Here is a 23246-nt window from a genome sequence, read left to right as displayed (position 1 = left end):
TTCTTGTTTCCTTTTGTGTCCCTAGCTAGTTTGATCTCGTTTTGTGCCTTGGCTTTTCTAATTTTGTTCCTACATACTTGTATTATTTGTTTATATTCATCTTTTGTAATTTGACGGAGTTTTGACTTTTTGTAGGAGTATTTTTTTGAGTTTTAGATCACTGAAGATCTCCTGGTTAAGCCAGGGTGGTCTCTTGCCCTACTTCCTATCTTTCCTATGCTCTGGGATAGTTTGCTCTTGTACCCTTAATAATGTCTCTTTGAAAAACTGCCAACTGTCTTCAATTGTTTTTCCTCTTAGGCTTGCTTCCCTTGGGATTTTACCTACCAACTCCCTAAGTTTGCTAAAGTCTGCCTTCTTGAAATCCATTGTCTTTATAACATGTCTTTATAGCATGTAAACAGATAGTTCCTGTCTGTCACTGTAACTATTAATTCAGAGATCAAAATGGAATACTAACATTTAGATGAATCTTGGGTTAAATAATGGCATTGTCTATATGCCTCTTTGACGTTTGTAATAGACTGCCTAATGGATAAATTGCCCTATATTAATTTATGTAACTCATTACTGGTGGTGTTTAGCAAGCAAAAGATTACATCAAAAGCCTATTTTTTAAGCAGGACTGTGTGATCAAGTTGATGCTAGAACACTGTATAAAAAGACCCTTGGGTCCTGATCCTGTTCGTTTAAGATCAGCTCGAGGTTTCATGCAGGGGAAGCCTAAGACACAAGGACTGAGATCCCAGTTCTAACTGGATCACCCTGAAATAAAAACATTGGACTATAATCTATGGACTATTTCTGAAAGAACTCTTTGCAACTACAAAGCTCACCATCTCTGCTATGAATCTGAATCTTAAGAATCTTATGTCTGTATGTATATTCATCTTTTAACCATACTCCCTCTCTTTTGTTTTTTAATAAATTTTAGTTTAGTTAATAAAAATTGTCTGTAGCGTGTATTTGGGTAAGATCTGAAATATTCAATAACCTGGGAGTAATGTGTCCAATCCTTTGGGACTGGTAGAACCTTTTCTTTTATATGATGAAATAAGATTTTCAGAAATCAACATATTTGACTTAGGTACCTGGATGGAGGCCTGAGGCTGGATCACTTTAAGGGAACTGTGTTGTTTGGACTTCTGAGTACCCAGTAAGGTAATAAAGAAGCTGTTTTATGCTGTCTTGGTAAATCTAAGTATTGGAATATCCACCAGCTTTTCAGGGATTGTCTGCCCCATTCTTTGCAGTTCACCCTAGTTGAGTGACCACAGCTGGCCCGCACTGGAACCCCAGTCACACTAAAGTAATTGCTTTATAACCTGATAAGAATATATCTCAAGTATATGGTCTTTTTTTTTCAGCAAAATCGCTGGTTTGGTTCCTGTTCAGTGGATTAATGTGGCTGCTCAGCTGGAACCAGGAACTCAGTCTTGTCAGTTCAAAGCTGTTTTCTAGACTGTATCTGGCTTCTTTTTCATCTATGTCAGGCACTGGGAAATAGGGAGATAGAAGAGAGAAAGACAGATAAGACAAGCAATCATGCAATCCAATAAACAAGGAGTCAATAGTCACAAGTGTTGCAGAAAAAATATTTTAGGAAGGTTTGATAGTTTGAAAGTTGTATTAGAATTAATTTATATCCTTCTACCTGGAAAATCATGTAGCTCTGATACCATGAGGTAAGGTTAGGAATAAAAGGGAAATTAAACTTGAAATCTCTGAAAATGACTTAACATAATTTTGCTATGGATAACCTTGTGACAACTTTAAAATCTGAGAACTTAGCTGGAAGCAAGTGCTGTTGTGGCCCATTGATGCCGAAGGGGGATGAATGTTAGAGAGTTCTCGTTTCTAGCTGTACAGGTTAGCTAGATATTAGACTTAAACCTGTCATGGGGCAGTGCTGAATAATGCCTGGCTTTGGGCTATTGCAGATTTGTGTGAATTGCACACATTGGGGTAGAAGGAAAAGGAAACATTGCCCTAGGAGGCTGAATTTTAAAAATAGTGGATGTTTGCAGCAGGCTTGAAATGTTGTAAATCCCTGAGAAAGGGGCTTAGTGGATAGAGTGCAGGTAAGGCAGTCCAGGAGGAGGTATATTTATCCACATGGATAAAAAATACAATATAAAGTGCTGTGTTTATGCCACTAGTTATAACCAAAAATCTTCTTTCGTATGGCTTGGGTAGGTAGCAACGATTACAAATGTATATCTAGATTTGATAGCCAGCACACTGCGGAAGCAATGAGCTGGTATATGTCCTTCAGAGTCCCAGCGAAAGAATGAAGGGGGTACTCAGATATGATGTGCTCCATTGTTTGTGCCTGGTGACCACTGTCACATACAGGTGTTTGCCTCATTTTCCATTTAAAGAGGGTTTGTCCACATCTCCCTTGAGCTGTCCTGATGCAATTCAATCTGCACCAGTCTCTCCAACATAAATCAAAACCCAGTGGTTCCTCTGCGTGGTCAATGGTGAGCTGTTTGTTTTGAGCAGTCAGAATGCTCCATGTGGCTCTCCATTGAACCTCAGAGTCAAAGTTGAGTGTAAGGGTCTTGATGCGGTTCCATCCAGGGTTACAGGATTTTAATCTTGTGTTTGGCAGGTTCTGAAGTCATCGTGCAATGGAATCCTTGTGTTTGCATTGACATGGTTGAGAAAGCAAGATGTCTGGGCAGCTCTTCAAATCTGTGGAGGCTGGATGCATGATAGGACTGGGAGCCAGTGAACTGGAATCAATTTGAGCATCCTTGACACTATGCACATGATGTTAGTCAGTTGAGTATCAAGGAGTTTAGTGTGACTGCTGTGAGACCACACTGGTGCACAGTATTCACTAAAATCAACATCCCAGCCCCATTTTGACCTGATTCCCAGTTCCTGATCATCCAATGTATTTTGTGTTTTCCCTGTATTATCCATCTACTTCAGACTGTAAGATCTTTGGGGAACTGTCTTTTCCTCTATACTGACTAAGTGCATTGCAGACAGTCAACAAAATGTCTTTTCTCCCCAGTTCAGTACAGCTGCTCCAGGCTTACATTGAGATGACTCAGAGTAAGTAAAAAGAAAAAGAGTACTTGTGGCACCTTAGAGACTAACAAATTTATTTGAACATAAGCTTTCGTGAGCTACAGCTCACTTCATCCGGTGAGCTGTAGCTCACGAAAGCTTATGCTCAAATAAATTTGTTGGAGTACTTGTGGCACCTTAGAGACTAACAAATTTATTTGAGCATAAGCTTTCGTGAGCTACAGCTCACTTCATCCGGTGAGCTGTAGCTCACGAAAGCTTATGCTCAAATAAATTTGTTAGTCTCTAAGGTGCCACAAGTACTCCTTTTCTTTTTGCGGATACAGACTAACACGGCTGCTACTCTGAAACCTGTCAGAGTAAGTAGGAATTATTCATGTAAAACAAAATATTAAAAGAAAAGCAGAATACTGGTTCAAGAATTCAGAATATATCCAGAATCTATTAGTTGAAATCATGTAGCATTGCTCCAGCTTTATAGTATTCCAGACCATTGCTGTGCTACTCCTATAGAGCAGAATTACTCACATTCCATTTCTGTTGTTTGCTTATTCATTAAATTGCCACTGCTAGGCTGGCTGGTGCCTAACAGCAGCCATATCCAGGGAGTGTCCAACTGCATAACAGATCTACTCCTTCTGAATTAAGGCTACTCTACATCAGTTACCACTCAGTTATCCAGTTAGTCCTTTCACAGGAAAAGGGGTAAAAGAACCATTCTTTTGTTCTGGAGCTTATTAGAAAGACAGATATTGCAATGATCTAGAAGGATGGTTGGATTAGTCATTCACTATTTGTGTCTCTTCTTGCTCAGAGAAATCAAGTTAGAGGATTCCCAGTGCAGAGGAGAAACCAGAAATTAAGTGGGATATGACCAGGGTTGGATAGGGCAGTGAATAGAACTCTTAATCTCCCATTCAGGAGTGTGACCCTCAGGGCTCCCTAAATAACAACTCCAAAATATATATCTTATATGACAATCCCTAGACAGCTTTTCCTCCCCAGACACCTGAAAAGAAACAAAAAAGGTAGGTCGCCCTGTCAGGTTGTTTTTTCAAAAGCCAAACACATTGCTCCTTGTAAATCTCATCACCCCAAACAGTAACACAGCAGGGTTTATATTTTCTAATCTGATGCAGATATACTTGAAAAGCTTTACAGTAATATAAGATTGCAAGCCTTCATTTAATTTGAATGAAGCAATACCCTTTATGGCTATTCTTTATTTTAAAGTTAACCTCTTGTCTGTAGTCACCTTACCTCATAGGCAGGGATGACGTTACAGCAGCTTCAATGTTAATGTTTTACATCTTTGTTTGGCCTTTATTCTGTTAAATATACTACTTATGTGTACTGGTAGGTGTCTGTGTCAGAGAAATATATCTCTAATCTCTACTTAAATGTCTCTATCGTTACTAAACAGGCTACACTGGTAGTCGCTGGTGAGCAGTCAACTGCTTTCAGGTGCATCTGATCCCTCTTATCTCAGCGAAGATGTCTAATTGCATTAGATCTTCTCAGGTAAGTCATCTTGCCTTGTTGTAGGTCCAGTCTTATCTTACTATCAAAATCTAGGACAACATCTGGTGAAAATCAGGGTCTAGAATGGAAGGTATGCTAGTGTTCCTGTCTGAGTTCAGACATGAGTTTCTCTGTTACTTTAGGTTCTTTATTATCCCTTTCCCAGAAAACCTCAGCACTTTCCATGCATTAGCTCCAATTTCTGACAAACTCTCACTAGCTCTGTCTTACAGGCTAACTTCTTGTGGTTTGTACTCTAATGTTGACTCCCTTCCCCAACCTCCTCTTCTAGCACTCTTGTTCGCTTTATAATGTTGTCAGTGCATGAATGCCTACTTTTGAAAGTTAATGCTGCTGTAGCTATTAATTGCTAAAAGATTACAGTAATTATCTTTGTCCTCAACTATTTTCCTGTTTATTCAGGGACAAAGTTATACTTGGGTAAGGTAATTCTCTTCGTTACTTCTGAGTTTGAGTTTGTGCCATTGAACAAAAAATAACACAAAGTGCTATAATAAAACAAGAAATAACCTTCTCTCTTGTGTTCAAAAATGACAATGTTAGGGTATTTCTAAAAGGCTGAGTTGAGCACAAATGTTTCTTGCCTATCTCTTGGAAGATACTTTAAGACATTCAGCAAATAACTGAAACAGTAATATAGCTTTCTCTTTTTCAATGAGAGATAGCTCCTTTTTTAAATCATGTAGCTAAAATAAAGGAAGATAAGTAGTGTTGGAGAATTGGTCAGGGAGGGGGGTTGTTTTTGGAGAGTTGGGGAAGGGTACTTGTATAATAAAAATATAACTTCAGAGAAGTTGGGGCAGGTACTAAACCAGTGACAAAGGGGTTGGATATTGGAGGTTATTTAATAAGCATATGGGAGACAGACCTAGATGATACAGGAGAGGAGGAAGTAGTTTCCTTAGAAGGTGGATTGACATTAAGAATCTGTTGGGGATAAAAGATAGGGGAACAAAGAAAGTAGAAGAAAAGGGAATTATCAGCGGAGAGAGGAAAATACTATAATTAAATGGTGCTATCGTAGATTGAAAGAAATAAAGGAATTCTTTGTAATTCACTAAGGAATGGGAGTGGGTGGAATAGTGGGAGCTAATATTATAGATGTTTGTACTTGAGTGTATGTAGCTAGTATGCACACCAGGGGATCTTATTCTCTGTCCCCAAGGCTACAATACTTGTTCATGCACTAAACAAGGGGGCTAATATCTTTAGACTCCACCTGGAACTCTGGATGTGGATTTCCAAAGGTGGTGGAGCTAGCTTTGGGTCAATACGTGACAATCCTACTCTCAATATTTTTTTTTCTCGTAACGCTGCTTGCTATAAAACAGGGTAGATAGCAGCTGGTACTAATACTGCATTTTGCTCTGAAAAGCAAACTAAGTTCATTTAGCATAGAGGTGTTGTAAAGAAGAACTTTATGCGTATAAAAACTGTAGAATTGAACAGCTTACTGCATATTTGGCAAATCTCCCTTTTACAAGGAGCTAGGAAGCTGTTGCTGATAGTCCATAGGCAGCACCATGCTGAATAAGTGAGTGTCAGAGACCAGCATACGTAGGAGAGAGATGGATAAGTGGCCTGAATGGGGAGGACCACTAGTGTAGAGTAAGGAGATTTTAAGAAATCAGCATAGGGTTGCCAGTTTTGGTTGGATATTTTCCTGGAGATTTCATCATATACATATTATTTAATGAAAGATTAATCTTTAATTCCTGGAGACTCCAGGACAATCCTGGAGGGTTGGCAACCCTGAGCTCTAATCACAAGCACTCTCCCATTCTGACCGAGCTTTCAGAGGACCTGTTGTGATCAGCACCCTACTGCCTCCCCGGGGATCAGAACTCCAGCATCATGCCCTCACTTATTTACCAGAACTTTCCACTATTTTCAGTGGGAAGTTCTCCTTGAAAGTCGAGAGGTCTGACATAATGAGGATTGCTGTAGGCTGGGTCCTCCAGTGAAGAGTAGAGAAACAGAGAGACACTGGACCTCACTACCAGCATTTTCAATAGCAGGTGCCCCCCTTTATTTCACTCTGCAGAAGGAATCAAAGAGGGCTTCTGGCCAGATAAGAGTGGAAAGAGAAGATAGTTTTGTGGGCATAATGCAAAAGGACTGAATGGGGCTGAGGGTGTGGGCAGAAAGGAGGTGAGACTAACCAGGTGAGAAAAGAGAGAAAATTATTTAAGAAGGTAAAGTGGGAGATTGGAGGAAGGGGTTCAAGAGAGGAGAGAAGAAAATCAAAGTTAAGGATTGAAAATATGTAGTAAGTAATAGGAATAAAGAAATGAAGGATAAAAATATCTTTTAGGGGGCTGTCTTTAAGTTGGATGATAAAAAGTATGGAGGGTGGCAAAGCAACTGGACATGTTAAGCTTTTTGAGGCTTTTTTTTCAGTGTTTGTACAGTGCCTAGCACAAGGACGTTCCTCATCCATAAATGGGGCCCCTAGGCTCTACGGTAATACAAATTATAAGATTTTCAAAAGTGTGAAAATAATAGTAAAATTAGTCTGAGGAAAAAATGGACACAGAAGGATTGAGGAAAAGATGCAACTACATACGGGCAAGAACAGGGAAAGAATGAAGATTTTATCTTCTAATATTTGCTAACAAACATTACCATGTGTTAATACATGCAGTGTGGCTAATCAGTCTACATAGTCTATGTTTGCAGTATGATGTGTGGACACTAATACTGAATATGTGAGGACCGTAGAATTTGAACCCAACACTGTCCCTCTCCTTTGGGAGAAAATGAAGAACTCTCTCTATTCCCAACTTGATCAGCTTCAAAATGTTCCAGTACCTTTTCCCCCAGACAATCAAGTTTGAAATACAACACGGGCCTTATATATGACTTTGCACATGGCGACACAGAACCTAAAGCAGAAATCAATGGTAATTTTGAGTGTGTAATTTTGGAGGATGGGTTCTGTTGCTAACTAAATGAACTAAAGCAAAGAGACTGATTCAATTTACTATTGATTTATTCATGTTGTGTATCTACTTTTAGTGAGGAGAAATATTATTTAAGTTTGGAAATCTAGAGAAGTGTTTCCTTTCACTAAGGGTGAGAATTATTGGGTGATTTTTTTCCCTTCCCCCTGCCTTAATAAACAAACAAACCCTTTATTCCTATATTGGGAACTAATACACAGACTAATATAATCTGGCCTATGTATGCGAGGGTAGTGTATTAGCCAACTATAGATGTAAAGTTTAGATCCCAAATTTAGGTTTTAAGAACATGTTGTTATAAAGTGTAATATGAATAGAACTATTTGTCATTTTTTTTATTGTTCAATATTTTAAATGGAATTGAATGTACTCCTCTGTTGTGTCAAAAACGTAAACATGCCAATCATACATTAATACAGGGGTTCTCAAACTGGGGGTCGGGACCCCTCAGAGGGTCACGAGGTTATTACATGGGGGGTCGCGAGCTGTCAGCCTCCACCCCAAACCCTGCTTTGCCTCCAGCATTTATAATGGTGTTAAATATGTAAAAATTGTTTTTAATTTATAAGGGAGGTCGCACACAGAGCTTGCTGTGTGAAAGGGGTCACCAGTACAAAAGTTTGAGAACCACTGCATTAGTATATGAGAAACTGAAAATGACCATTCCAGTGTCCAGTATCTAAACAGAATTAAACGCAAAAATAAGAACAGTTGTTGTCCCTGGGCCCAGCAGGACCCACCAGACCACTTTGGGGATGGTGGTGATAGGTAGGGATGATGAAACCTACGAAAAGCCTATACCTAGCAAGACATGTGCCAAATATCAGCTCAGTCTCTTGTCTGTAATCCTACAGACACTTAAGTGTGTGCTTAATTTTAGGCATGTGAGTAGACCCAATTGTCTTCCATGACACTACTCACATGCATGAAATTAAACCTATGCAACATTAAACAATAATGTTGAAAGGTAAAGTCAGATAAGAACACTTTCACTTTTTAATAATTTCAGGCATTACTAATAACATAGGTAAGGAAATTTGTAAAGCACCATTCTTTATCTTGATGCTATCCTGCTAACAGATTCTAGGCAAAATGTTTAGTTGCTTAGCAAGAGAAACTAAATAACAGTGATTAATCTGCGAAGAAAGGCTCCATCCAATTAAACTGAAGTCAATGGAAATACTCACACTTCGCTCAATAGGAGTTGGATTGGGCCCTAATTGTGCAGCTCTCAAAAATGAAGTGCATTAGTTTAAGAATTAGAAATCAAAAATGATTTTTTAAATTGCATTCTATCTAATTTCAGTAGAGAGACAAGGTGGATGAGGTAATATCCTAGGACCCACACGGCTACAACATTAATTTCATTAGCATCGGTCAACTCATTATAATGGTTGACTAGAACCTGAAATGAATCATTTACTTAAAAAAAAAAAAAAAAAAAAAAAGCTACAAGGCCATCAAACTAAAATTCAAAGACTTTTTTCCTCAGGGAATCATAACAGATCCTACAAATTTATCCAGAGATTTTCTCGCTTAAACTACTTCAAAGCATCAAAACATATAAGCCTTTAGGGCAACAGCCTGTATGTGATCCAATGGCATCTCCTCTTTGGAAGCTCCAAAGGATTTAGAATAAAGAGTATCTCAGGAAATCAAACTACAGAAGATCTTTAGGGCATCATTCTGGTTAAAGTCCCCGGCATCACTTCCATCTGACTTTTGTTATATGATGCAATTTTTTACTAACATTTTCCCCTCTTTTTTGTAGTTGCTTATGCAAAATCCTTCATTCCCAAACTCCCTCAATCATGAGTCCTAATACATTTGATCATGTGGACAAAGTTGACTTTACAAAATTGTGTTGGGGGGGAAAAACAAACAAAAAAGCAGCACTTATTCCTTGATCATCAATTTGCCTTCTCACCAAATTTACTCTTCCTTCCACCACCCTTAAATCTCACACAATCTCCAATCCTGCAAATACTTAAACACACAATGAACTTTACACACTGCGTAGTTTCACTGAAGTCAGTAAGTCTACTGGTCATATGTAAGGTTAAATCTTTGCTGGATCAGGACATACAGAGTAATGTAAAACTATATCACTAACAAAAATTAGTTCACACGCTAATCAAAATTGACAGTCTTAAAAGGAGAGTTGCCCCCATGCTCACTTTCTGTTTTGTAAAACTCCAGAGAAAAGGCAAAATCCCTGGATTATATATGATTAACCCAAGAAGTGTTTTAGATAAATCTCTCAAGGTTAAGACTGTCTTTAGGCTTCCTATTTTTCAGAACTTTTGAGTGAGATGTTTTTTACAAGAGAGAAAGGTGAATGATGCAGTCATGCACAAGAAATATTTAGAGTTTGCAGACTACATAACATCTGCCCCTGTACACTCTGGATAAATTCCTGGATCCAGTGAAGTTAATGGCAAAACACCCATTGACTTCAATGGAGATAAAATTTCATCCAGTTGGATACAAATATAATAAATAAATATAGAGTAAGTAATATTCTTTTGATCTCAATAAGCATAATTTTGACAACAATAAAAACAACTAGTTTACCATGGAGTATCTGCCATGCAGTATTCTGTGGCATACCCTTCAGTTTAATTTAAAAAAAAAGGAATTATCAACTGGACCCATTAAAATATCAGTTTGTGGACAATGAAATTGATATTTATTGTGCACTGACGCCGTAAATTAGATATTAATTATTTTCAATAACCAAGTTCTTCACAACACAGCACAACATGTGCATCCACCCTTTTTCATCTTCAGTGTGATTATTTTCCAGACAAATTCTCTACATCTTACATCAAAAGAATATATCCTAGATGGCATGCTGTGAAACGTAACCTTGTTACTATATACCAAACAGTGCAGCTTCTACATTAGACCTTGAGCACTAGAGCTTTTGATCTTCTCTTTTTCTGCTTTGCATTATTTAGTTTTCCTATATTTGCATCACAGTTTATCTGATGCCTAGAAATACTAGTTTCCTATGTGCATTAGTACAGCAACCCAGAAATAACCATTAAGGAAAAGTGAATACACTGGATCAGCAGGCCCTCTGAGAGAAATTAGTAATAATAAAAAATTAGTTAGATGAAAATGTACCAAGTTATAAATGTAAAACAATTTGCTAAATCAGTTTGTTGTGTGGCTTATTGTAAAAGAAGAGGTCGGGGGAACACCTGGATTGGCCACTTCCACCTTAAAAGGTGACCAGGATATGGCAGGGATGGCCCCATGATACCCTGGGTAAAATTTTCAAAAGTGCCTGAGTCACTTAGGAGTCTAAGACCTATTTACTTTCAATATAACTCAATAAGTCATTCAGGCGCTTTTGAAATTTTTATCTCTTATCCTCACTGCGTTCTGCTCCATACATCAGCATGAGTGACATGAAAGCAACTGGTGTTGTAGAACTTGAACTAACTCACATTACAGTCAGTGGGAGTCTTTCCATTTTCTTTAATGAGAGTTGGATCAGGAACAAAATGTTTACAATTTTTTTTCAGCTGATACCATCCTCCTCCCTATATCAACACTCAGCAAATGTTAGCTGGTAGCTTCTTCCTACCCATGCTTGACAGGAGTCCATGTCATGACTGATATCCATAATGCACTCTATGCCTATATACATGGTATATTTCCCTATGCTATAGCACAGGTACTTATGAGAAAGCCTTCTATATGTCAATTATATGAGTGTCATATGTCATATTATATCACCTGACTGGTGTTTAAGTGACCAAAAATTGACAAATATCAAAGGGTTAATAAATGTAGTATTTAATGCAGTACGTAAAATGGAAAAAGGTAGTGTTAATGCAGCACAAAGACTTTAGGATGGATTCTCAACTGCCTGGCAGCCTGTGCAGTCACTTACACTCAGCGTGCAAAGTGAGAGTAAAACATTACAAAACCAGAAAGGTAGCAAAATGAATTCATAGAATGCAAAGCAGAGAGTCACTCTGAAAACTTACATGAAGAAAAGTGAAGGTTCCCTCAGAAGCGTAAACTCTGCACATCATAAATAGCTGGTATTTTGTATTATTGTTTATGCTGTTGAATGTCTACATTAGAATGTATACATACTCTGTGTGTATGTAATATATATTCTATCTCACACACAACTTTCGGAGCTTAAATTACTGTGGAAACTATGACTTTGAATTTTGTGACTTGTGTGATTGTATACTTAATATTGTATTAAGATATGTTATGTGCACACAAAAGGGTGTAAAAGAGCAAAAGCTGTACTACACGCTATCTCTCCTTCAAAGTTTGTAGAAGCTCATTGCTGCAGCTCTGCAAGGTCACTCTCAGAATCTGGTGGGAACGCAAGCAGATATCTTTCTGGATGTTAATGCTGCTTTCAGCATTTCATCCGTGTACTTCCTCACTCAGGGAAACAACACATCTCTTAAGAGAACTGTGTCCGATGGGGAGGATAAGTTAGACAGCACCATGGCGTTCTGGGCCCTCTGGTTTCCTCTTGCAGGCTGTTGGGTTTTTAAATTGTATTTTTACTACACTCATGATAAACAAAAATAAGTTAGATGAGAATTGGAGAATGCTATATCTGAAGGCTGTGTAAGTGCAGAAGTACAAGTAAATTACATCATGGTGTACTATGTGAGTGCTTACTGTTTCTTTTTTTTTTTTTTAAATGTTAACACAGTTAATTAGTCTAGATAGACTTTCCCTCATCCATCTAATCTTGGACAACAAACTGATAATACCTAATATCTTGCACAACATTGATTGACTTGAACTTAGTACCTATGGAATCTAAAGTGGCGATCAGTTGATTTACTACTTAGTAAAATTCTGGATATTTAAACTTGTGCTGCATTATTTCTAGAACCTGTCATTTATCCACTGTGTTTTCAGTAGGTCAGTAGTACAGCTTTAACATTGCCACAGTTGTAATGATGGCTTTGTTGGTACAGTCAGTAGAATTAGGATAAGCTTTTTGCACACTGCAAACATTGTGTTCTGCACTATTAAGTTAGTGCCATAGAATTCATCTTGTGGGTTGATTCATCTTTAGTAACTATGTCTAGGAAGTTTTCAACTTTCTAGAGCTATGGCAGTATTGAGAATGTAGATTAAATTTACTTGTGAATGGTTTGAAATTCAGTAGTACAGGATTTGGATAGGCTATTGGCTGTTCTAGACTTGGAGCCCTTTTGGATAGTCCTCAGGACAGTTGGAACAAAGAATGAAGTGGGGAAATCAAGGGATTGGTATCAAGAGATGGATGTGGAAGGTGGTCTGCAGAATGAGAATGAAAAACCTTCTAGTCACAGCCTGTAGGAAGAAGCTGTAATGGCTCATGATCATTTTACAGGAAATTCAGCATGTCCCAGAATTTGGCCCTATTAAGCTTCAGTTGCATGAGTTTGGTATTTTAAAAATGATTTTATTTATTGCATTGTTGTACAGTGCCAGAGCAAAAGTATTGACTCCAATCCTGCAAACGCTCATGTTTAACTATATGCAGATGAGTAGCGCAGTTGAGTTCAATGGGACTATTTTTGTGAAAAGGTAAGCATATGTAAATATTTTGTGATCAGGACTGTTAATAAGTAATGACTATATTAACTCTGAAAGTCTGCTTCCGGAAGTAAAATAGCTTAAAATTACTTAAATTGAAAGCAATACCTAGCACGACAGGGTCATGTACAATGACTAGGGCTCCTCCTAGGTGCTATTATAATACATGTAATAAAGACCAATAATAATCCCTAGCTCCAGTTAGGAACTACTCTAAATTATCTATTTAAAGGGCCACTATGAGATTAAAAATACCGTGTATTTAAAGTAAAGTCTTTGAATTGGACTCTGGGTGTAAAGGTCTGCTTGTGCTGGTCCCTTTGCAGAATCGGGACCTCTGTTCCTGTTAACAACACCTGCCTATTACCGCAGGAAGAGCATCCACCACCTCTTCCGATGAAGTGGGCTGTAGCCCACGAAAGCTTATGCTCAAATAAATTTGTTAGTCTCTAAGGTTTCACAATTACTCCTGTTCTTTTTGCGGATACAGACTAACACGGCTGCTACTCTGAAACCTTTCTTTTGTGGTACTCATGCTCATGGTGGGTGTCTTGCATCTCTCTCCTGGGCGAGGGTGCAAACAGACTAGTCTGCGGTTTGCTGTTCACAGCCAGTTTCATAAAGACTGAGCCCTGGTCTACACTAGGAGTTGAGGTCGAATTTAGCAGTGTTAAATCGATTTAACCCTGCACCCATCCACACGACGAAGCCCTTTTTTTCGACTTAAAGGGCTCTTAAAATCAATTTCCTTACTCCACCCCCGACAAGGGGATTAGCGCTGAAATCGGCGTTGCCGGGTCGAATTTGGGGTACTGTGGACGCAATTCGACGGTATTGGCCTCCAGGAGCTATCCCAGAGTGCTCCATTGTGACCGCTCTGGACAGCACTCTCAACTCAAATGTACTGGCCAGGTAGACAGGAAAAGGCCCGCGAACTTTTGAATTTTAATTTCCTGTTTGGCCAGCGTGGCAAGCTGCAGGTGACCATGCAGAGCTCATCAGCAGAGGTGACCATGATGGAGTCCCAGAGTCGCAAAAGAGCTCCAGCATGGACCGAATGGGAGGTAAAGGATCTGATCGCTATATGGGGAGAGGAATCCGTGCTATCAGAACTCTGTTCCAGTTTTCGAAATGCCAAAACATTTGTCAAAATCTCCCAGGGCATGAAGGACAGAGGCCATAACAGGGACCCGAAGCAGTGCCCCATGAAACTTAAGGAGCTGAGGCAAGCCTACCAGAAAACCAGAGAGGCAAACGGCCGCTCCGGGTCAGAGCCCCAAACATGCCGCTTCTATGATGAGCTGCATGCCATTTTAGGGGGTTCAGCCACCACTACCCCAGCCGTGTTGTTTGACTCCTTCAATGGAGATGGAGGCAACACGGAAGCAGGTTTTGGGGATGAGGAAGATGATGATGAAGTTGTAGATAGCTCAAAGCAAGCAAGCGGAGAAACCAGTTTTCCTGACAGCCAGGAACTGTTTCTCAGTTCCAGGAACTGTTTCCCTGGACTTGGAGCCAGTACCCCCCAAACCCACCCCAGGCTGCCTCCCGGACCCGCCAGGCAGAGAAGGGACCTCTGGTGTGTGTACCTTTTTAGATAGTATACATGGTTTAAAAGCAAGCATGTTTAATGATTAATTTGCCCTGGCATTTGTGGCTCTCCTGGATGTACTCCCAAAGCCTTTGCAAAAGGTTTCTGGGGAGGGCAGCCCTATTCCGTCCACCATGGTAGGACACTTTACCACTCCAGGCCAGTAGCACGTACTCGGGAATCATTGTAGAACAAAGCATTGCAGTGTATGTTTGCTGGCATTCAAACAACATCCGTTCTTTATCTCTCTGTGTTATCCTCAGGAGAGTGATATCGTTCATGGTCACCTGATTGAAATAGGGTGCTTTTCTTAAGGGGACATTCAGAGGTGCCCGTTCCTGCTGGGCTGTTTGCCTGTGGCTGAACAGAAATGTTCCCCGCTGTTAGCCACGGGGAGGTGGGAGGGTGGAGGGGCTAGCCACGCGCTGGGGGGAGGCAAAATGTGACCTTGGAACGAAAGCACATGTGCTATGTACGTAACGTTAACAGCAAGGTTTTCTGTGAAACAGTGTACCCACTGTTCTATAAAATGTGTCTTTTTAAATACCCCTGTCCGTTTTTTTTTCTCCACCAGCTGCATGTGTTTCAAGGATCACAGAATCTTCTCCTTCCCAGAGGCTAGTGAAGATCAGAAGGCGAAAAAAATGCACTCGCGATGAAATGTTCTCTGAGCTCATGCTGTCCTCCCACACTGACAGAGCACAGACAAATGCATGGAGGCAGACAATGTCGGAGTGCAGGAAAGCACAAAATGACCGGGAGAAGAGGTGGCGGGCTGAGGAGAGTAAGTGGCAGGCTGAAGCTGAAAGGTGGCGGCAGCGTGATGAGAGGAGGCAGGATTCAATGCTCAGGCTGCTGGAGGATCAAATTAATATGCTCCAGCATATGGCTGAGCTGCAGGAAAGGCAGCTGGAGCACAGACTGCCGCTACAGCCCCTCTGTAACCAACCGCCCTCCTCCCCAAGTTCCATAGCCTCCTCACCCAGACGCCCAAGAACGTGGGGGGGAGGGGGAGCCATCCGGCCTCCCAGCCACTCCACCCCAGAGGATTGCCCAAGCAACAGAAGGCTGGCATTCAATAAGTTTTAAAGTTTTATAGTGCTGTGTGGCCTTGTCCTTCCCTCCTCCACCACCCCTCCTGGTGCTTCTCTCCTCCACCACCCCTCCCAGGCTACCTTGGCAGTTATCCCCCTATTTGTGTGATGAATTAATAAAGAATGCATGAATGTGAAGCAACAATGACTTTATTGCCTCTGCAAGCAGTGATCAAAGGGAGGAGGGGAGGGTGGTTAGCTTACAGGGAAGCAGAGTGAACCAAAGAGCAGGGGGTTTCATTAAGGAGAAACAAACAGAACTTTCACACCGTAGCCTGGCCAGTCATGAAACTGGTTTTCAAAGCTTCTCTGATGCGCACCGTGCCCTCCTGTGCTCTTCTAACCGCCCTGGTGTCTGGCTGTGCGTAACCAGCAGCCAGGTGATTTGCCTCAACCTCCCACCCCGCCATAAACGTCTCCCCCTTACTCTCACAGATATTGTGGAGCACACAGCAAGCAGTAATAACAGAGGGAATATTGGTTTCACTGAGGTCTAAGCGAGTCAGTAAACTGCGCCAGCGCGCCTTTAAACGTCCAAATGCACATTCTACCACCATTCTGCACTTGCTCAGCCTGTAGTTGAACAGCTCCTGACTACTGTCCAGGCTGCCTGTGTATGGCTTCATGAGCCATGGCATTCAGGGATAGGCTGGGTCCCCAAGGATAACTATAGGCATTTCAACATCCCCAATGGTTATTTTCTGGTCTAGGAATAAAGTCCCTTCCTGCAGCTTTTGAAACAGACCAGAGTTCCTGAAGATGCAAGCGTCATGTACCTTTCCTGGCCATCCCACGTTGATGTTGGTGAAATGTCCGTTGTGATCCACCAGTGCTTGCAGCACTATTGAAAAGTATCCCTTGCGGTTTATGTACTCGCCGGCTTGGTGCTCCGGTGCCAAGAAAGGGATATGGGTTCCATCTATGGCCCCACCACAGTTAGGGAATCCCATTGCAGCAAAGCCATCCACTATGACCTGCACGTTTCCCAGGGTCACTACCCTTGATATCAGCAGATCTTTGATTGCGTTGGCTACTTGCATCACAGCAGCCCCCACAGTAGAGTTGCCCACTCCAAATTGATTCTCGACTGACTGGTAGCTGTCTGGCATTGCAAGCTTCCAGAGGGCTATCGCCACTCGCTTGTGAACTGTGAGGGCTGCTCTCATCTTGGTTTCATGCGCTTCAGGGCAGGGGAAAGCAAGTCACAAAGTTCCACGAAAGTGCCCTTATGCATGTGAAAGTTTCGCAGCCACTGGGAATCGTCCCAGACCCGAAACACTATGTGATCCCACCAGTCTGTGCTTGTTTCCCGAGCCCAGAATCGGCGTTCCACCACATGAACCTGCCCCATTAGCACCATGATGCCTGCATTGCCAGGGCCCGTGCTTTGAGAGAAGTCTGTGTCCATGTCCTCATCACTCTCGTCACCGTGCTGACGTCGCCTACTCGCCCTGTTTCGCTTTGCCAGGTTCTGGTGCTGCATATACCACTAGATAATGTGCATGGTGTTTAATGTGCTCCTAATTGCCAAAGTGATCTGAGCAGGCTCCATGCTTGCCGTGGTATGGTGTCTGCACAGAAAAAAGGCGCGTAACGATTGTCTGCCGTTGCCCTGATGAAGGGAGGGGTGACTGATGACATGGCTTACAGGGTTGGCTTACAGGGAATTAAAATCAACAAAGGGGGTGGCTTTACATCAAGAAGAAACAAAAACAACTGTCATACAGAATGGCCCCCTCAAGGATTGAGCTCAAAACCCTAGGTTTAGCAGGCAAATGCTCAACCCACTAAGCTATACTTCCCTCTAGTATTTCAGGCAGGACTAAATCTCCATTAAAGTTTTCAAGGTGCCCCTGACAGACCTCACCAAAACGATTGTCGGCTGTTGATTTCAAGGAGAGAAGGAGGGGGGAGCAAATGAATACAAAACAAATCTGGCCTATTTCTTGTTTTGATCCACTCCATCTATCTTTTACATCTTTGGCTGGCAGCAGACAGTGCGGTAGGACTGCAAGCCACTCACATCTCCTAGCTGCTTGGCAGAAGATGGTGCAATAGGACTGCTAGCCGTCCTCATCTGCCTGCCTGCTCACCATAAGATGGTAATATAGGATTGCCTGCAGGACTAAAGAGAATGACCCGGTCGAGTCACTCCTAATTTAGTCCCTGGGCCCAGGTCTGCCCAGGCGCTCCTGACCGACCTTACCGAGGCGGCCAGGAGCACCTCGGACACGATGAGGATGGTTTTCAGGCCTATTGCACCATCTGCTGCCACAAGGCAATGGGTTGCTGCTGCTGTGTAGCAATGCAGTACCGCGTCTGCCAGCACCCAGGAGACATATGGTGACAGTGAGCTGAGCAGGCTCCATGCTTGCCGTGGTATGGCGTCTGCACAGGTAACTCAGGAAAAAAGGTGCGAAACGATTGTCTGCCATTGCTTTCACGGAGGGAGGGAGGGAAGGAGGGCCTGATGACATGTACCGAGAACCACCCGCGACAATGTTTTTTGCCGCATCAGGCATTGGGATCTCAACCCAGAATTCCAATGGGCGACGGAGACTGCGGGAACTGTGGGATAGCTACCCACAGTGCAACGCTCCGGAAAGCGACGCTTGCCTCGGTACTGTGGAAGCACTGTGCCGAGCTAATGCACTTAGAGCATTTTGTGTGGGGACACACACAATCGACTATATAAAAACGATTTCTAAAAAACCAACTGCTATACATTCGACCTAATTTCGTAGTGAAGACATATAAGAAAAGGCGGTTTGGTTTATTCTTTACTAAACACTGGGGGAGGGACTAGTCTGTTTCGAAAAAAAACTGTTTCAGGTGGAATAGCCCCTCCCCCCCAATGTGGGAAATCCTTGTAGCAGCCGTAGATGTCTACGGACACCTTTCTTTAGCGCACACGCCTGGGATACGAGTGGCTGTTCTCCGTCTGGGCGGGCTGTGACAAGTGGCAGGGACAATTGTATTCACGTATCTGCGCTGCACAACCTCCTGAGCCGGGGCGCGCGCACCGTGGCATTAACGAGCCCAGGCGGCCGGGGCCCGCCGCCTGCCCCCCGACCAGGTGTGCGGGGCAGAGCAGCAGCTCGCCGCCGGCCGCCGCCGTCTGTCCGGCGGGCGCGCGCGCGCGCGCCCGAGCCTGCTCAGCTCCCTCCAGGCTGGCGCGCGCCCCGCGGCACTGTCGGGGGCGGTGGGGAGGGGATAGGCTCGGGAGCGCGCCTGCCAGCGCGCTTTGCTCCAGCCTGCGCAGCGGGGAGGAGGGCCAAGGGCTCGCCGCGGGAGGTGCGCGCCGTACCACCACCCGGAGCCGGGCAGCGGGGCCGCAGCCACCCGTGAGTACCGTCCGCGGGGGGAGCCTGGGGAGAGGCCGCCGCCGCGCCGGGCCCTGTGGCAGCGGGGAGAGGCGGTGCCGCTGCAGCGCCGGGCATGGGGAACCCGCGACCCTCCGCCTCCCGGTGTCCTGCGCTGGCTGCCCCCAAGTACCCAGGCAGCCCGGCGGGCGCGCGCCCAGCTGGACCGCCCCCGCCGGGCTGCCGGGGCTGTGCAGGGCGGGGGCCGGCGGGCACGGAGGGGTCTGCGGGGAGCCTTCCTCCGGGGAGGGCGGGCGAGACCGGCGTCCAGTCCTCCAGGGTTTGTGTGCGCGTGAGCGGCACCTGCATGGGTGTGCGGTGGCCCCGGGCTGTGTAGGGAACTATTTATACACCCACCTCCAGGGATGTGCGCACAGGCGTGTGTGTGTGTTTCCCTATCGGCGCGGTGCCCGCCGCCCCGGGGTGGGGGTGCCTGTGTGGCTCCCCTGCCTGGCCCTGGCCCAGGCTCGTTCCCGCCGGGGCAGCGCTACAGGTGCGGGCTGGGAGGGCTGCCTGGTGCCGGGGCACGGTCTGCTAGCGGCAGGTGGCTGGAGCTGCCTGGGGGCCGGTGTGCGGTGCTCAGTTGGGTGCATGCGGGGGAGGGGGGGACTGACTGTGCCGGCGCCCGCACTGATGCTGGGGCTGGGAGAGTCTCTCCCATCCCTGCTGCCCCCGCCCGGCCACGGCCGGAGACGCTGCGCGTCGCGCTCCGTCTCCGCTGACCGGGCTCTAGCCCCGCCGGGCTGGCCTCGCACGCGGCGCGCTCCGCTGAGCCGGGGAGGTCGCCATTTCACGCGCAGAGCAGGGGGCAACAGGCTGCCTGCTTGGCGGGGCGCCCGCTTCCCCTGCCTCCCGCAGGCCGCCTTTTCTCACCCTTGCACGTAAGTGGGTTGCAAATGCGCAGCGGCGAAGGGAAGGAGCTGCCTCCCTTGGCTCAGACAGGCCGCTGTAGCTGCTGCCCCGTCCTCCCACCCACGCCACCCCGCCCCCTCCTCCTCCTGTCTCCCTGGCAATACACGGAAGGAGCTGTCTATGCTGAAGTAGCAAACTGCATAGGATGAGGGTTGAAGAGTCCCCTGCACGCTGCTAAACGCTTTTCCTGCCCGTAGAGCAGTTTTCTCATGAGTACTGGACCTATTGCTGGGGGATCATTCACTGCTACTAAAGCATTAGTAAATTATCATTAGTGCTGTTTTTTCTTTTTAGCTGTATCCTGTTATACAGACGGCCATTCGAACTAGACCTGCACAATCTAGTTTAATTTGAAACCTGTCAAATGTATCATTGTAGTTTGGGAGTGTACAATGTATTTAGTAGAACCATTTTATTTTTAACCCAAAGATGCCCTGCAGCTCCATCAATAACTGTCTTTCGGCATTTTCCTTGTGGTTAAATTTATATGCACATACCGGTAAATACAGTATACTGTATGGCTGCAACAACTTAACGGTACATAGATACTGCGGTGTTCATCTGCACCTTTTCTCTGCTTCTTCCCTTTTAATGGTAACTGGCAGAAAATGAACATAAAGTCGGTGTGGCAAATGTATTTACCTTTTAGTTAAAAAGTAATAATTAACCTGACCTTGATCTGTTACTATACCATTGAGCACAAAAGGTTATTTTTGAAGTGTTGAATGTATTTCAATCAAGGCCTTGTAGTTCAATAGTAAGTTATATCTGATTATCAGGGAAAAATCACAAGACTTCCAAGCTGTTAAAAATTTAAGACGATATTGTGCTTCTGTCAAATTGCCAGCGCTGATCCCTATTGACCATCCGATTAAGAAAGGTAGTGCAAAACGTTTCTTTGGTGTTTGTATTGTGAGGTAAAGGACATAACAATAGTGTGAGACTGTAGTTTGGGAGTCTAATACTGTTAGGGCTGTGAATTTTTCCGCTTATGTAGCGTCCAATTTTGCACTCTTTACTCAGACAAAACCTTTTGAGTGAGGCAGTGAAGATTAGCACTTTCACTGGTGTTCCCATTCTTCAGCCTTGTAGTATTTCCTTCTCTGTTGCTTTGCTGTTTAGACTCAAATTAAAAATGTGTTAAAAGTGTGGAACAGTGGATAAAAGTTTAAAACCTAATCCTGCACTCATTGAAGTCAATGGTAAAACTTCCATTAATTCCAGTAGCCATATGATCAACTTCTTCATCTTTTCCAGTTGTTTGACATAATTAACATTACACTTTAAAACTGAAATCGATAGGGGTAGGCGCAGAGCTGGGCATTACTCAGTGTCAGTTGGCCTCATTTTAGATTTCAGTTCTCCAGATGTGCTGAGAGAAAAGTCTCAAACTTTGGTCAACAAATATCTATAAATATGTGAGCTGAAAAATGGACGAAGTTGTTCAGATGGTACAATATTGATATAAAAATTTATTTGAAAACCAATTTGCAGGGGCAACAGACATTCTATTTTTAATTCAAACTATTTTATCTCTTATTTCCATGTATTTGAGGTAGCTTATATTATAAGCATTTCAGGGAAATCTATATGCAATTAGTTGATGGCTGTACTCATTTTAAAATGTTTAATTACTGAGCAAACGACTTAAATGGTTAAACAAGTGAATATTTTTAATACAAATTACAACAAAAACAAATATTTGAAGTCAGAAATATCTGAAATTATATCTAATCTATAATGTAAAATTAATGTAAATATAGGATTTTTTTTATGCTGAGGCCATTGAAATGAAATATTACCAGTTGGGAGAATATATGGGGAAAGAGTCTGATGCCCTTACTATGCAGTTAGTCTCACTGACCTCAGTGGGAATACTGGCAAAATAAGAGAACACTCCTTGTGAGTAAGGACATCAGAATCTGACTATTACTTAGCATGCTTTTTCTCCAGTGTGGAAAAGATTGTCTAATTGATATTAATTCTGTTGTTGTTAGAGAGAAGGGTTGTAAGAGAGAAAAGGATAATGGTGTAAACATTCAGGTGGATGTTTACTACTTTGCTGGTGCTGCTAGTTAGATCCTGCTATGTTGGGGTATTGCCTTGTACTGTGGACTCTGCAAAGATGACAGCATAAGCTTTAACTACAAGATTATAATTGTTCAGCAGAGTTAATGGGAGAGTGACAGCATCACCCTAATTTACCTGTTTTATTGGTGTGCAGGATTGAAACTTCAATTCAACAAAGGTGATGATTTTTTTTTTTTATCCAAAGAAGTGAATCTCTACAGTTACTATTTGAATATAAGAAATACTGAGTCCTAAAAAGGCTAACTGGCCTATTACACAGATTAAACTACAGAATAAATATCAAAAAGCAACGCTAAATAAATCTGTTTTGCATATCTGTAGCTCCATAGTTTCCCCAAATCATCTTGAATTGAGATATTATTTACCCTATGTTTTTCTTGGCTGTCAGATAACAAAGCCAAACACAATTGAAGCCGACATTGTTATTAAGTGGCATTAGGACAGGCTGGTAATAGTTCTTATTGCATGTATGTTTATGTTCTGTTTTATGTACAGAGCAGGAAAGAAATGGAAAGTAACACTGAAAAATCCTGGGAGTGTAAACTGAGGGAATGAAGTAGCAGGTCATCTGCTCTGCAATATGCAGTGGATCTGATATTGCCTTCTTGAGTGGGCTGATAGCATGTAGAAAATTCAGTATATTTTCTTTATAGTGATGATTTGCTGAATTTTAAGATAGCAAGCAAATAGTGCCTATTGTGTGTTAACATTAAAGATATTGTCACTTTATGTATACATGTTTGATTAATATTGTAAATTGTACTATTCCTACTATAATTTAAAAGATGTTCTAAGCTTCAGTACATTGTTCTTTAAGGTTGAAATGATGCTCCCTAAGTTTCATCATACTGTTTGTTGATCAGGAAAGCATAGTTGCAAGCTAGCTATATTGCATTCTTCTGAGCCACTGAAGGCTGGCTGAGCTTTTCAGTTATTTACCTCAATAGAAAACTGAAAAAAAAAAAAAAGAAGTGAACAAAGGAGGTCTGTTTTGCCTGTCCCACTTGCTGGGTTGTTGTCTTTGCCCTTTTCAGTAAAGGAGTGGGTACAGTTGGGTCAGAGTTGAAGAACA

The 23246-nt window shown here is 42.8% G+C and overlaps 1 protein-coding gene across 24 annotated transcripts in view; it reads left to right on the top strand.

The window, feature by feature from the left end:
- The first annotated feature begins 19001 nt into the window (after positions 1 to 19001).
- The window catches only part of NRCAM (neuronal cell adhesion molecule), a 290661-nt gene continuing 286416 nt past the window's right edge, over positions 19002 to 23246 (top strand). For 12 of the 24 annotated variants that reach the window (XM_074942227.1, XM_074942209.1, XM_074942226.1 and 9 more), the window contains exon 1: positions 19002 to 19153. The gene's annotated coding sequence lies outside the window, so the exon portion shown is untranslated. Of the gene's footprint in view, positions 19154 to 19906; positions 20053 to 23246 lie in introns of those variants that run through there. The other 12 variants (XR_012637593.1, XR_012637594.1, XR_012637595.1 and 9 more) reach the window with 2 other exon arrangements.

This window comes from Natator depressus, chromosome 1 (assembly GCF_965152275.1).
Source record: "Natator depressus isolate rNatDep1 chromosome 1, rNatDep2.hap1, whole genome shotgun sequence".
Classification (NCBI taxonomy): domain Eukaryota; kingdom Metazoa; phylum Chordata; order Testudines; family Cheloniidae; genus Natator; species Natator depressus.
Note: the sequence above shows the minus strand (reverse complement) of the source record. Positions and strands in the feature narration are given on the sequence as shown.